Source organism: Typopeltis vanoorti, chromosome 15 (genome assembly GCF_054136105.1).
Source record: "Typopeltis vanoorti isolate ZY-2024b chromosome 15, IOZ_Tvanoo_1.0, whole genome shotgun sequence".
Classification (NCBI taxonomy): domain Eukaryota; kingdom Metazoa; phylum Arthropoda; class Arachnida; order Uropygi; family Thelyphonidae; genus Typopeltis; species Typopeltis vanoorti.
Genome location: NC_143563.1, coordinates 18,939,863 through 18,953,770, shown reverse-complemented (window position 1 = coordinate 18,953,770; position 13,908 = coordinate 18,939,863). Strand labels below are relative to the sequence as shown.

Here is a 13,908-nt window from a genome sequence, read left to right as displayed (position 1 = left end):
CTGTGTTGTGGCTAGTCATATGTAGACTTTTGAGAGGAAAGGATATATGTGGAATTATAAGGCTGATGATTATGACAAGCTTAGGATACAACTTCGTTGAGAAGTAAGGAAATAAGTGCTGCATCGGAACTTACAAAGAAATACATAACAGCATCAACGTACGAATGTATCCCAAAGGTCAAAAGGCTGAATAACGTAGGTGTAAAATGGATGAATGTGGAGCTTAAGCATGAAATCTGGAAAAAGAAAGTACTTTGGAGTAAGTACAAGATGAATAATGGTAATCAGTCACATGAAGAATTTTTGTTTTTTTTCCTTACTCAGTAAGGAAAACAAAAATAGAGTATGAGCAGAAATTGGCAAATCAGGCTAAGAAAAACCCTAGAGAATTTTTTTTAGATATGTGGCAAGTAGAAGGAAGAATGATCATGGAAAGACGAAGTTAAGGGATGAAAGTGGTAGAATGGTAACTGCTGCAGAAGACACTGTTGAAGTATTCAGTGATCAATTTATAAGGATGTTTCATCCTGATCAGGGTGGAATCATGAGGAACTTAAGTGTAGAGGACATAGGAGAGGATAGCTTAATTGTGAGTGAGCAGGAGGTATTTGAGGAAATAAATAACCTTGATGTTAATAAGGCAATAGGATTTGATGACATATCACCACATATCTTATGAAACATATTTGATGACATATCTTAAGGAATGTTCCAGGGAACATTCCTTAGGGAGTGGAAGGAGGAAAATTGTTCAACTGCATAAAGGTGGTGATAAGGCTGTAGCTTCAAATTATAGGCTGGTCTGTATATCTGGAGTTGTGGTGAAGATCATGGAGAGATTGGTGAGAAGCAGGATACAGAAATGGGTTAATAACAGCAGTATTCTCTGTGGTTATCAGCATGGGTTTGTTAAAAGGAGATCATGTTTCACTAACTTACTTATGTACTATAACAAGGTGACAAATACCTTGGACAAGGGAGATGCAAATACAGTGGTGTACTTGGATTTTGCAAAGGCTTTTGATAGACTGCCACATGACAAGCTCTTAAATAAATTGAAACAGATGGGATTGGATAACAGACTTCTGTGTTGGATCAGTGACTGGTTGTCGGATAGGTATCAGAAAGTTGTATATGGAGGTGTAGTATCTCGAAAGGGAAAGGTCACCAGTGGTATGCCGCAGGGGTCAGTTTAGGGGCCATTGTTGTTCAATTTGTATGTTAATGATATTGGGTTGGTTTTAACTAGTGATATCCAACTGTTTTTGGATGATGCAAAACTGGGGAGAGCAATGCACAGTCATAATGCCTGACAAGAGGACTTGAATAGATTGCATGAATGGGCAGGTAAGTGGAACTATCAGTTCAATGTTGCCAAGTGTAAGGTTTTGAAATTTGGTAAGAAACCATGGGATGCAAGGATACACTTAGTGAAAATAATGAAGTATTTTTTCACCAAGTGAAAAATTTCAAGGATACACTTGGTGAAAATAACGAAGTATTTTTTCACCCAAGTGAAATAATACTATTATTTCACCCAAGTGAAATAATAAAAAATAACGTTGTATTTTTTCACCAAGTGAAAAATTTCACTTGGTGAAATTTTTGTGGCCACTGAATTTCAGGGGCCACATTGCACAAGTTGTGAAGACATCACATCGAATAATCGCAATGATGAGGAGAACCCTGACATGCAGAAATAGAGAGGTTATGATTCATTTGTATAAGGCCTTGATCAAGGCCTCATATGGATTATTGTGCACAGATTTGGTCACTGGGTTTTCATGGTGACTGTCAGTTCAATGTTGCCAAGTGCAAGGTTTAGAAATTTGGTAAGCAACGATGGGATGCAAAGTATACACTTGGTGGGGAAACTTTAAAAGAAGTAGAGGAGATGACAGATCTAGGAGTGATGGTGGACAAGCACCTGAAATACAGAGGCCACATTGCACAAGTTGTGAAGACATCACATCGAATAATGGCAATTATGAGGAGAACCCTGACATGCAGAAATAGAGAGGTTATGATTCTATTGTATAAGGCCTTGATCAGGCCTCATATGGATTATTGTGCACAGATTTGGTTGCTAGGTTTTCATGGTGATGAGGATATGTTGGAAAGGGTACAGAGAAGATTCACAAAGGTAGTCAATGTAGTCTTTGGAATATGGAGTAGGAGGACAGATTGAGAGAATGTAAGTTGCAGAGCCTCATGAATAGACAGAAGGGGGGGGGTATGATTGAGACATATAAGCTGGTAAGGGGTTGTTATCAGGTAGACATGGAAGAGATTTTTCATAGAATGGGAGAGGGGAGTAGAACAAGAGGCCATTGCTGGAAACTGTAAAAGGAGGGTGTGAGCAAAGGAGTGAGAAGCAGGTTCTTTGCATAGAGGGTGGTTGGTGAGTGGAATGCATTGCCTGAGTGTGTTGTGGATGTGGACACATTGAATCAGTTTAAGACGTGGTTGAATGAGCATTGTATGCAATAGTGAGCACCTCCCACGATGAGTCTGCGACTCCATGGAAGTCAAATGTTAATAATAATAATAACATAAAAAACTTCAGCTGCATTTTGAATGGAAATCCTATATAACAAGTAAAATATTTCAGCTATTTAGGCACAGTTTTTTGTAAAGATGGCAAGTCAGATCTGGAAATAGACAATAGAATAAGCAAAGCATATGGGGGATAGCCAGCTGAATAAATTTATATGAAATAAGAGAGAAATTAGACAAAACACCAAACTAGCAGTATACAAGACAGTGTTTAAACCAGTTTTAAGTTATAGATCTGAGAGTTGGGTTAGAAATAAAGCACTTGATCAAAGACTAGAATCCAAAGATATGAGGGTTCTGAGAAAAATTAGGGGAATGAACCAATGGCATCAATTGCAGGATCATATTAAAAATTAAGATATTAGAAAGGAACCTGACATTATTAGCATTCAAGTATGTGTCAGCAGAGCTAATCTAAAGTGGTATGGCTACTTAAATAGAATGGGTGAAGAAAGATTAGCAAAACAGGTGTTTGATTCCAAGATGGCAGGAAAGAGACCCAGAGGAAGACCAAAGTCTTAAGTGGATTGATTCGGTCAGAAGTGGCTTAGAAGCATGAAATGTTAGATATGACAATATTGGAATGCTCACAAGTAATAGATTGCATTGGAGGAAAATTGTTGACCTCGGGGTGATCAGGAAACTGATGATGATCATCAAAACTACCTGCACTATCATAATCATTTTCAAATTTGTCACATGGTTTTTCATTAATCCTATTTTTATAAAATGCATCAACAACAGCTAAATGAATGTCATGTTAAGGTAGAGTAAATTTTCAACTGGGCTTTCAAATCCAAATTTCTTAAAAGTTCAACATCAAGCATTTGTGCATCATGCATCACTCGCATTCCATATGTCATTATTGCCACAATATATCTTGTCAAATTTATTTCCAATTCTTGCATTAAATAGCTACATTATCTTTAACATCAATTAATGAACAAACAATTTCCAGATATACAAAGTAATCCCAAATAACAAATTTTTTTGCATTATCTGAATGAACAACAATACTGAAATTTAATTTCTAATATTGGTCCATTCATCAAAAGTAAAACTAAAATTTATGGTGATCCAATTCTTAATTCTTTAATTTTTGATATTTGCACTTTTTTCTTTTTTTTTTAATGTTCATAGAAATCCAAAATTAACTTCAAGATATCTGACTAGTTATTTGGCAATACATATCTGCTATGAGATTGATTCACACATAAATTCACTATTAGCACCATTGTTTGAATTGAGATTCCATCTTTGGTAGCCAATTTAGATGCAATCTTACTTAAATTGTTTGTTTTATAAATGTCTAAAATTAACAGGTCAGCCTTAACGTTTTTGGGCTACCTGAAGGCTCTTTGTTTTAAAATGTAATTCATGAATATGATAAATGTCTCATAAGCCCACTACTGTTTGATCCCTTACATCTGCTTTGGACAATAATTATACTGGACTGCTTCCTCATTTTTATATTAAATGTTTCCATACTTCACACTGATTTATTTTCATTATGAAGGATAATATTAAAATTATAAAACAGTTATTTTATCTTGCAAACAAATTATCAAATATGACAAATTTAAAACTAAACATGAAAAATAACTTCGCCATACATTAAAGAATGAAAGACTGTTCACCACTGGCAGAGATTTTTTATTTAACTAACGGACTGCTGCCTGATAAGAGAACAATTCTATGAACGAACTGACTCAGAGTGGCTAAAGGTAATAAAAATGTTGAATGCATGTGGCTGTTTTGTCGAACTTCATTTATAATCACATTAGTCATATACTATCTCAACGAAAATATCTGGACACCCCTTCATAGTAGTGGATATATAGAATGGTTCCATAAGTTTCCAGCCTGAGTAACTTTTAGAGGTGATAGAAAGAAAACAACTGTATCACTTTTCAACATCATCTCCCTTTACTTCAACACACTTTTCACATCTTTAAATTAACATTTTTATCCCCTTGAAAATATAGTCTACTTTTGTCTGGCCTAAAACTGCATCTTCACCACATTGTCATCTGCAAATTTTCTTCCTAGAAGGTCTTTCTTCAGTTTCAAGAAGAGTTAGTAGTCACTGGGTGCTAGATCTGGGTTGTAGGATGAGTGTTCAATCTCCTGGAAGCCACAGTCCTTCACTGCAGCCTTCGCAACAATAGCCATATGGACTAAAGCATTGTTGTGAAGCAGGCAAACATCATGACTCAGCATTCCTCGTCTCTTCTCTTTTATGACATCATTCAGTTTGTGCAAGAATGAAGCATAATATTCTGCATTCACAGTGGTATTCTTTTCCTTGAAGTCAATCAAGAGAATTCTCTGGCAATCCCAAAAGACTGTTACCATGATCTTCTTGGTTGACTGAGTGACCTTGGCTTTTCTCAACGGTGCTTTGCCTAGTTAGCATAACTCCTTGGATTCCCTTTTGGAAAGAGGTTCATAATAAAGGACCATGGTTTCATTCCCTGTAACGATGGATTCCAGCACTTCTCTCTGATTCCCTTGGCAAAGCTCTAAAAACTTGAGGGAATAGATCACACAATGCTCATTCTGAATTGAAGAGAGAAGTCGGAGCACCCACAATGCACTGATCTTCGTCATGTGAAGCTTTTCATGAATGATGTGAAAGACAGTTGTTATAGAAAGTCCCAACCTTGCTGAGATTTCTTTGATTTTCAACCATCTATTACTGAGTAGTTCCTCCTCAACAAGAGAGACATTTACCTCAGTCATCACGTCCACAGGCCGACCATCATAAGGATCATCATGAGGATAGATGCTCTCTCTTTCTAGGTGAAACCGTTTGGCCTATTCCTTCATGTTGGAATATGAAGGAGAAGCTTCCCCATGCAATCGCTGTTTGATAGCACTTGGAGAAAACCTCTCTTTAGTGAAAAACCTGATCACAATGTGGTACTCAATTTTGAACATTACAACCACTTAGTGTGCCATGTGTTAGTCAAACGAGTGCCTCCAACAGAATGACGTAGGCAGAGAGTTGAAACTGGTATACTAAGCTCCCCATAGATGGTACTATCTGTCACACACAGCATTTTAAAATTGGTGAATTTTGTATGTCAGGCAGGAAACTTCTGGAACCTACCTGGTACATCACAACCATTGCTCATATAAGTATAAAAGGAAGCAAATGGTCTTGCAATCTTCATAGACAAACATTAGCAGTACAGGTGGCCATATTGAAGAGCTTGGTGTACATTCTAATAAATTATGGAGGCAACTACCATGCTATGTTAATAACTTCAGTTTAATATAAACCAAAATAATCGCTCGATGTTTCAGCTTTCATATCAAGGTCATTATCTGCAGTAAATATACAAGGAGACAAGGAGTTGGAACAAACAGTCATTGTGCCCATCTTAATAAGATAGGAACTCCTTTTGCTACAATGACTGCAGCAATCATACTGGGCATATTTTTCATGAGTGTATGATAGCAATCAATGGGAATTTTGGACCATTCTTCCAGTAGGCATGTAATGAGGCCCTGAAATGGTGTGGAGTAGATGTCCCTGGACCTCACCTGAAGTTTCAGTTCATCCCACAGATGTTCAATTGGGTTGAGATCAGGGCTCTGTGGAAACCAGTCAAGCGTGGTGACATTCGTATCCACAAACCACACAGTTACAGCAGCCTTATGATGCAGTGTATTGTCTTGCTGAAAGAGAAAATGGTCAGTTCCAAAGAAACAAAGTAGGAAATGTGTTGTCCAGAATGTTCACCTCTCGGAGTTCAAATGTCCGTGGCACCACAAACAGAGACCTGAGGCAAAACCAGAAAACACGGGTCCATACCATCACACTGCCACCTCCAAATTTCGTAGTTTGGATTATGTATTCTGGTAAGAGACCTTCACTGGGCATCCAACACACCCACATCAGCCAATCTGCTTAATAAAGGTGTAGCGTGATTTGTTGACTCACAACACAGTAATTCGAGTAATGTGGGATTTGCATATTGTGGTCCTACCATGGAAGCCCATGTTGTGAGCCTCGGCTCAGAGTTTCAGGCAATGACTCTAATACAAATCTCTGCATTCAACAAGTCAGCCAACGAATGGTGATTTTTACATATTATCCTTCGTAGTACCTTACAGTCACATTCAGTGAGTGTGGTGGGTCGCCACTGTGGGTAGCACTTGTAGTTGACTCCCTGCACTTCTATCTCGGTATGATATCACTGATTGTTGACCTAGGATGGCTCAGTTTGTCAACAATTTGCCAACAGATAGGTCTGCAACATGGCATCCTATCAGAATGCCTCTTTCAAACTCAACTCTGTCAGATGCCTCCTTGCAGCAATTTCATTTGGACACAGTTGTACTGACTTAGGAGCATCATATTTCTCCCATTTATATTGGCTATAAACATGTCACCCATTACATGGCACCTTGCCCAAGGAGCGTTTATTGACCTTTGTTTCCAAGCAGTGTATGCTCAAGTCACACATTAACACTATTAACACTACTGGTGAAAAATACTATTAACACTACTGGTCAACTATTAACACTAACGGTGGGAAAAAAAAAAAAAAAAAAACCTACTACATCAAAGCTATCAGATAAGTTAACAAAAGTTAGGCTAGAGATTACTCACAGATAAATTATAACAAAAAACAGTGGGAATGATGATTAATATATGAAATGAGGACTGAAATTATTGCTTAGAGTCCTAAAGTGAGAGTTAGCGGAGAACTTGAAACAGAAATTATGTGGGCTGAATGTGCACCATCCATATTCTTGGGATTTTTAGGCCACCGTTATTGTTTAGATTAGGATGATTGAACAAAATTTCACAGACTTCCTTAAATTTGCTTTCATATTAGGTTTTTGCATGATGTAAGGAACAGATACCATTTCAATCAATTTGGCATACAGAGTTAAAAGTGCAATCTGAGTGGCCTGATTTATGGAAACTAATAAAGAAAAGCTTATAGCTAAATTTCAGCCACAAATAAGAGAGATGAGTAGAATCAACCACCTGCAAGTAACTACCATGTGATCAATCTGTCCAGCCAAGCCTAAAAAACAGTGAACTTTACAGTAGCACTGAGAACAGTTAATAAACTGGATGTTATATACCATATTGAAAGGAGGATTAAATTTCTTCCAACTAACATAATTGACAAAGTCATTTAGAAACTTGTAGCATTTTGAATAATACCAAAGCAATACGTAGCAATCTCACCAAAATAGAACTGGCAGCCATCAAGTCATTAAAAGCTACTAAAGATATTCATTATAACACAGGGGCACAAAGGTAATGCTATGGTTGTCTTAAACAAATCAACTTACTTTCATTAAACAAATCAATTAGTCACTGACAGCAAACTTATCAACTTGAAAACTACAATCCAACTAACAGAGTTAAAAAGAAAACTGTTAAATTACTTAAATCTGTCACTTCTTGGCCATCAGACACTGTTAAAAAGCTATTACCACAAAATTTAATAATTTTGGCAAATCAAGCCTCTCGAATCATGCTCTTAACACTCTACATCAAACTGAATGGAAAAGTATCTGTATATATTTATGTACAAAAACCTGGCATGAATGCACATTTAAGGAAGCTGTGAAATTTTGATCAACCATCCTAATCTGAACAATAATGGTGGCCTAAAAATTCCGAGAATACAGATGGCACACATTCAACCCACATAATTTCTGTTTAAAGTTCTCAAGCAAATCCTCAGTTTAGGACTCTAAGCAATAATTTCAGCTCTTATTTCATATGTTGACCACCAGCCATACTGTTTTAGTTCTAAATTATCTGTGAGTAATCTCTAGCTTAACTTTTCTTAATTTATCTGTTAGTAATTTCTAGCAAAGAGATAACAGAACTTTAGCTTTGATGTAGTAAGGTTTTTTTTTTTTCACCAGAAGTCAGGCCAGTAGCATTAATGGTTGACTAAATTAGTTTGAATTTAGCATACTATGTGTATTGTAATGTAGCTTGTCTCTTTGTGTATGTTATGGACTAAATGATTAACAGGTATTATTTATAATGCCCAGCCATTATGAATAATGACAAACAAAACTAGACACTGTAATAAATTTCATGTTGTTTATCATAATTCATCACATTGATGGGTTGATATGAATACTGTTATCGTCTGGTCAGGCAAAGTGATAATAATGATACCTTTTTGGCAGTATTAGAAGCAGTATGGGTTGGAGGAGGAGGAGGAGAAATTCTTCAGATTTCTTTTTGTTGGGAGATATGAAGGGAACTTTGCCCAGGTCACTCACATTGTACATCAGATATGCTGATTTTGTAAAAATTTATAAAATCAGCATATCTGACAATGATAAAAAAAAATGAAAGAGTCAAAAACTAAAGTGACTTGGCCCATAACATATAAACATCATATAAGGGCATTGTAATATGCATATGGCAATTTGATTAAAAATTATGTTCACACTGAAGAAATATTTCAGATATTGCACGATGCCCATATTGCTATTAGCCATTGCAGCAGAAACCACATGTAAAAAGAATTAAGTACAAAATATAAAAATATTACAAGGAAGATGATCGTAATTTAGGTTAGTTTAGGAGTTTTTTTTTTTTTTTTTTTTTTTTTTTTTTTTAAATCAAATTGTCCAAAGGGAATCTAGCTTTATTCATAATGTCTGGTCAAATTCTTAATGAAAAAAGCATAGTTTTTTTTTTTTTTCAAATCATCATCACCATCATCATCATCATCAAATTCCTGCCATGTACCCTCAAGGGGTGTACAGGATATGACAATACTACATGAAAAATTTACATCATTACTAACTTCCTATCTACAATTTTCCTCCAAATCAGTCTGTTACTTGTCAAGACTCCAACATTATCAGATCTTATATTTCTATCGTCTAACACACTTTGTACCGTATCAATCCACCTATATCTTGGTCTTCCTCTGGGTCGTTTTCCTGCCAACCTGGCAGAGAACACTTGTTTTGCTAATCTTTCCTCTCCCATTCTATTTAAGTGACCATACCACCTGAGATTAGCTCTGCTAATGCATTCCTGGATGCTGACAATGTCAAGTTCTTTCCTAATATCCTCATTTTTAATATGATATTGCCATTGATGCCATCTGTTCACGCCTCTAATCTTTCTCAGGACTCTCATATCTGCGGTCTCTAGTCTTTGGTCAAGTGTTTTACTTCTGACCCAGCTCTCAGATCCATAAGTTAAAATTGGTTTGAACACAGTCTTGTATACAGCTAATTTAGTGTTCCGACTAATTTCTTTCTTATTCCATATGAATTTATTCAATTGACTTCCCACGATACCAGCTTTGCTGATTCTGTTGTCTATTTCTATATTTAGTTTACCATCTTCAGTAAAAATTGTGCCTAAGTAGCTGAAATGTTTTACTTGTTCCACAGGTTCTCCATTCACAATACAGTTGATATTTTCAATGATTCTGCCTATTTTCATTGTCTTTGTCTTTTTATTGCTGACCTTCATACCATATCTATTACAACAGCTATTCAATTTAGTCAGAGAATCTTGCAGACTTGTAGCAGATTTATTTAGAAGTATAACATCATCCGCATAAAGCAAAGAGCTGACATTAACATCTCCAATTTTGATATCAGGTTTAATACCACATTCCTTCATAATGTGATCCATACAGATAATGAATAACAGAGGGGATAATGTACATCCTTGTCTCACACCAGATTTAACATTAAACCATCTTCCTGTACTTCCTTCAATTCTAACTGCTGACTCACAAAACAAATAAAGACTAAGTATTGCTTGATATAATGCCCCATTGACACCATATAACTGCAGCGTATTGAATAGCTTCTCTCTTGGCACCTTGTCATATGCCTTTTCCAAATCGACAAAACTTAAATACAGATCTTTGTTATATTCCCATGCTTTCTCCACTATTTGTCGTAAAGTGAAGATCTGATCCTGACAGCCTCTATTTGGCCTGAATCCAGCTTGTTCTTCACCAAGCTTTTCTTCCACAATTCTTCTCAACCGTTTCTCAAGTATACTTGCATAGATCTTGCCAGGAACATTCAGTAGGGAAATACCTCTGTAATTCTCACATTCAGTTTTATTTCCCTTTTTATATATGGGTACTATGAGAGCTCTACTCCAATCATCGGGAATTCGTCCCTCAGTCCAGGCTTTCTGAACTATGCAGTGCAGCCACTGTAAGACTCTTATACCACCATACTTCAGCATTTCTGGTCGAATATCATCTACTCCTGCTGCCTTTCCACATTTCAGGCCTTTGATGGCTTTTTCTACTTCAAGTATGGATATGTATTCCTGACTGCATGCCTGGTCAGTGTTTTTTATCACTGTGCTGTCATCACTGCTTGTTTCATTTAGCAGTTTTTCAAAGTAATTACTCCATACTTCAAGGATATCTTTTTCTCCTGTTTTCATTTCACCTTTATCATCTCTAATTCCTTTTACAGCACTCTTTCCTCCATTCCTAAGCTTCTTCAACAACCTCCAGAATATTTTGCCACCTTCTTGATATTTATTTTCTATATTCTTGCCAAAGTCCTCCCATGACTTTTGTTTAGCTAGTTTTACACACTGTTTAGCTTTCTTACATTTGTTTCTGTATTCTGTAAGAGTAAAAGCTGACTTATTTGCCAGGAACTTTTGATATGCTTTCTTCTTTTCCTTCACTGCCTCTTTAACTTCCTGTGTCTACCAGGGAGTTCTGATTTTTTTATCCTTGCACACAACCTCACCACATGCCTCTCTGGCAGAATCAATCAATGTTTCCTTCAGAGTTTGCCACTGAATCTCCAAGGTTTGATTCCTGTTCTCAAACTCTTTCATTTTCTTTTCAATAATATTTCTGTATTTTAGTCTACAGTTCACATCTGAGAGCTGCTCAACTTTTATTCGCTTTAAAACTTTCTTACATGTTATTCTTTTCAATATGAAATTCAATTTTATCCTGCTCAAGGCTAAATAGTGATCACTTCCAATTTCAAATCCTCTGTACACTCTGGTGTCCTGCACCAGGGAGAAAACATCACTATCAACAATAACATAGTCAATGAGACTTTTCTTATTCCTAGCCTCTTCTCTCCATGTGAATTTGTGCACATTTTTATGTTGGAACATGGTGTTAGTAATAACCAGTCCATGTCCTGAGCAGAAATCCAACAGATATTTGCCATTATTATTAGCTTTGCTCTTTTCTCCAAATTTTCCCAAAATATTTTTGTATGTCTCACAATCATTTCCTACTCTACTATTTAGATCCCCAACAAGGACCAACTTTTCCTTTTTCAATGTGTCAGTTGCTTTTTCTAAAGCTTCAAAAAATTCCTCCACTTCTACCTTAGTAGAACCTTCTGTGGGACCATAGGCACAAATAAGTCTCATTGTCCAGTTCCCCATTCTCATATTTGCCCACATTACTCTACTTGAGACTGACTGCCATTCAAGAAGATTAGCCTCGTATTTTGTGTTGAATACTATGGCTACTCCTTCTTTTCCTTGATTGTCATTGCCTGAATATAACATTTTGTATTTATTGCTCAGAAAGATCTCACCAGTTTTGGTCTTTTTTGTTTCAGTCACCCCTATTATGTCGATCTGGTACTTATCTAATTCCTCAGCTAGCTCCATTTCTTTGCCATTCAGGCTTCTTACGTTGATAGTACCGATCTTTAACTCTGTTGATGTTGAGTTGGGGTTTGTTTTCATATTTGTTCCAGTAGCTGACTTTTCGCTGTTTGCCCTGGTTCCCTGGCGAAAACAACGGGGGCCTTGTTTAACCGGGCGACTCCCCAGCCGGCATGAAATTTTGTCATGTTGTACCATCATTTTTTATTTTGGTTTAACCAATAAGAATACAATTTGGTCGGCTAAATCCCAAATTGCCAGCCCATCCTCGTTCGTTCAGTATCAAAGTAGATACCCAACAGGGTGCACCACGAGAAGGTGAGGATTGGACATTAGGTCAGAAGCCCTGGTCGGTTCTCCGCATTCCTTTAAAGGCTATATGGAGGTCTCCTCTCAGTTATACAGCTTTGACCCTTAAGCACCCCTTTTTCAAATCAAATTGCCCAAAGGGAATGTTTATTTATTAAAATGTTTGGTCAATTTAATAAATTAATCAATATTTATCAGGCTGCGTGGCTGTTTTAGTCATTATTTATGACTAAAACATTATAAATAATTATAATATAATGGCCAGACATTATGAATAATGACCTATTAGTCACTTGGCCCATAACATATATATATATATATATATGTATGATAACCTTGATATGAAGGTTAAAATGTCAGGTAATTATTTTGGTGTATATCAAACTGAGTTATTAACATAACACAGTAGTTGTCTCCATAATTTATTAGAATGAATGCTGATCATGATGTAACTATGAAAGAAAAAATGAAGAGCTCAGTGATGTTCAATGACACTATCATAGGATGCCACCTTTTCAAAAACTCAATTCAGGAAATTTCTGTCCTAATCAACTGTAGTGATGTGTAAATGCAAATATCCAGGAGTAACAACAACTGTGACCTGGTATGCCACATAAAATCAGAGTAGGATCAGAGAGTGCTGAAGCGCATGATATGAAAAAATCACCTGTCCTCAGTTGAATCACTTGCTGCCAAGTTCCAAAATGCATCTGAAAGCAACATATTATATATATACTAGAGAAAATTATAACATAATGTTCCTTCTAAGTTTAAGATAATAAACTCCATCTCTTAAATTCCAGTTAAGGAAAGTTAACTGCAATTATAAAGGAGAAAAAAAAAAGAAATTCAATCTATGGAATATTACAACACAATAGGTAAAAGAAATTAGTACTTTGTTACCAATATTCCTGAGGTATTCCAAGAATACCTCAATGTGGAACTGATAAATATATCTCAATCACAAAGGCTCACAATAAAGAAAATAATGACCTGACTGTATCATCCCAGAGGATACAAATGTTGCAAATTTTTGAATGAACGATAGTCCTCTAGATCTTTGGCAGTTTCTTACAGTCAAATTTAAACCAATCTGAATAAACCTGGTTTCTGCAATACACTGGAAGATCCAGAAAAACAGCAAAAAACAGCTGCCTTCATATGCACTCAGAAGGTAGCATTAGTCTAACTTGAGTAATTAATCTGCATCCTTGTTCATTCTTTATTGAGTTGTTGTGATCACACTGTGATTGTTTTACATTTAAAATATTTCAATCATTAGAGACAAAATAATAACCTTTCATAATAAAGTGCATACTATTACTACATATTGTACTATGATATTGACTCTCACTGTAGCAAACTCAAAGAGGCCACAAGAATAGTTTGTTATAGTGGATGGTCTG

At 36.2% G+C, this 13,908-nt stretch overlaps 1 protein-coding gene across 1 annotated transcript in view; it reads right to left on the bottom strand.

Annotated features, from left to right (window-relative positions):
- Positions 1 to 13,908, bottom strand: part of LOC150098435 (uncharacterized) — a 260,713-nt gene that overhangs the window by 145,295 nt on the left and 101,510 nt on the right. The gene's annotated exons all lie outside the window — the stretch shown is intronic.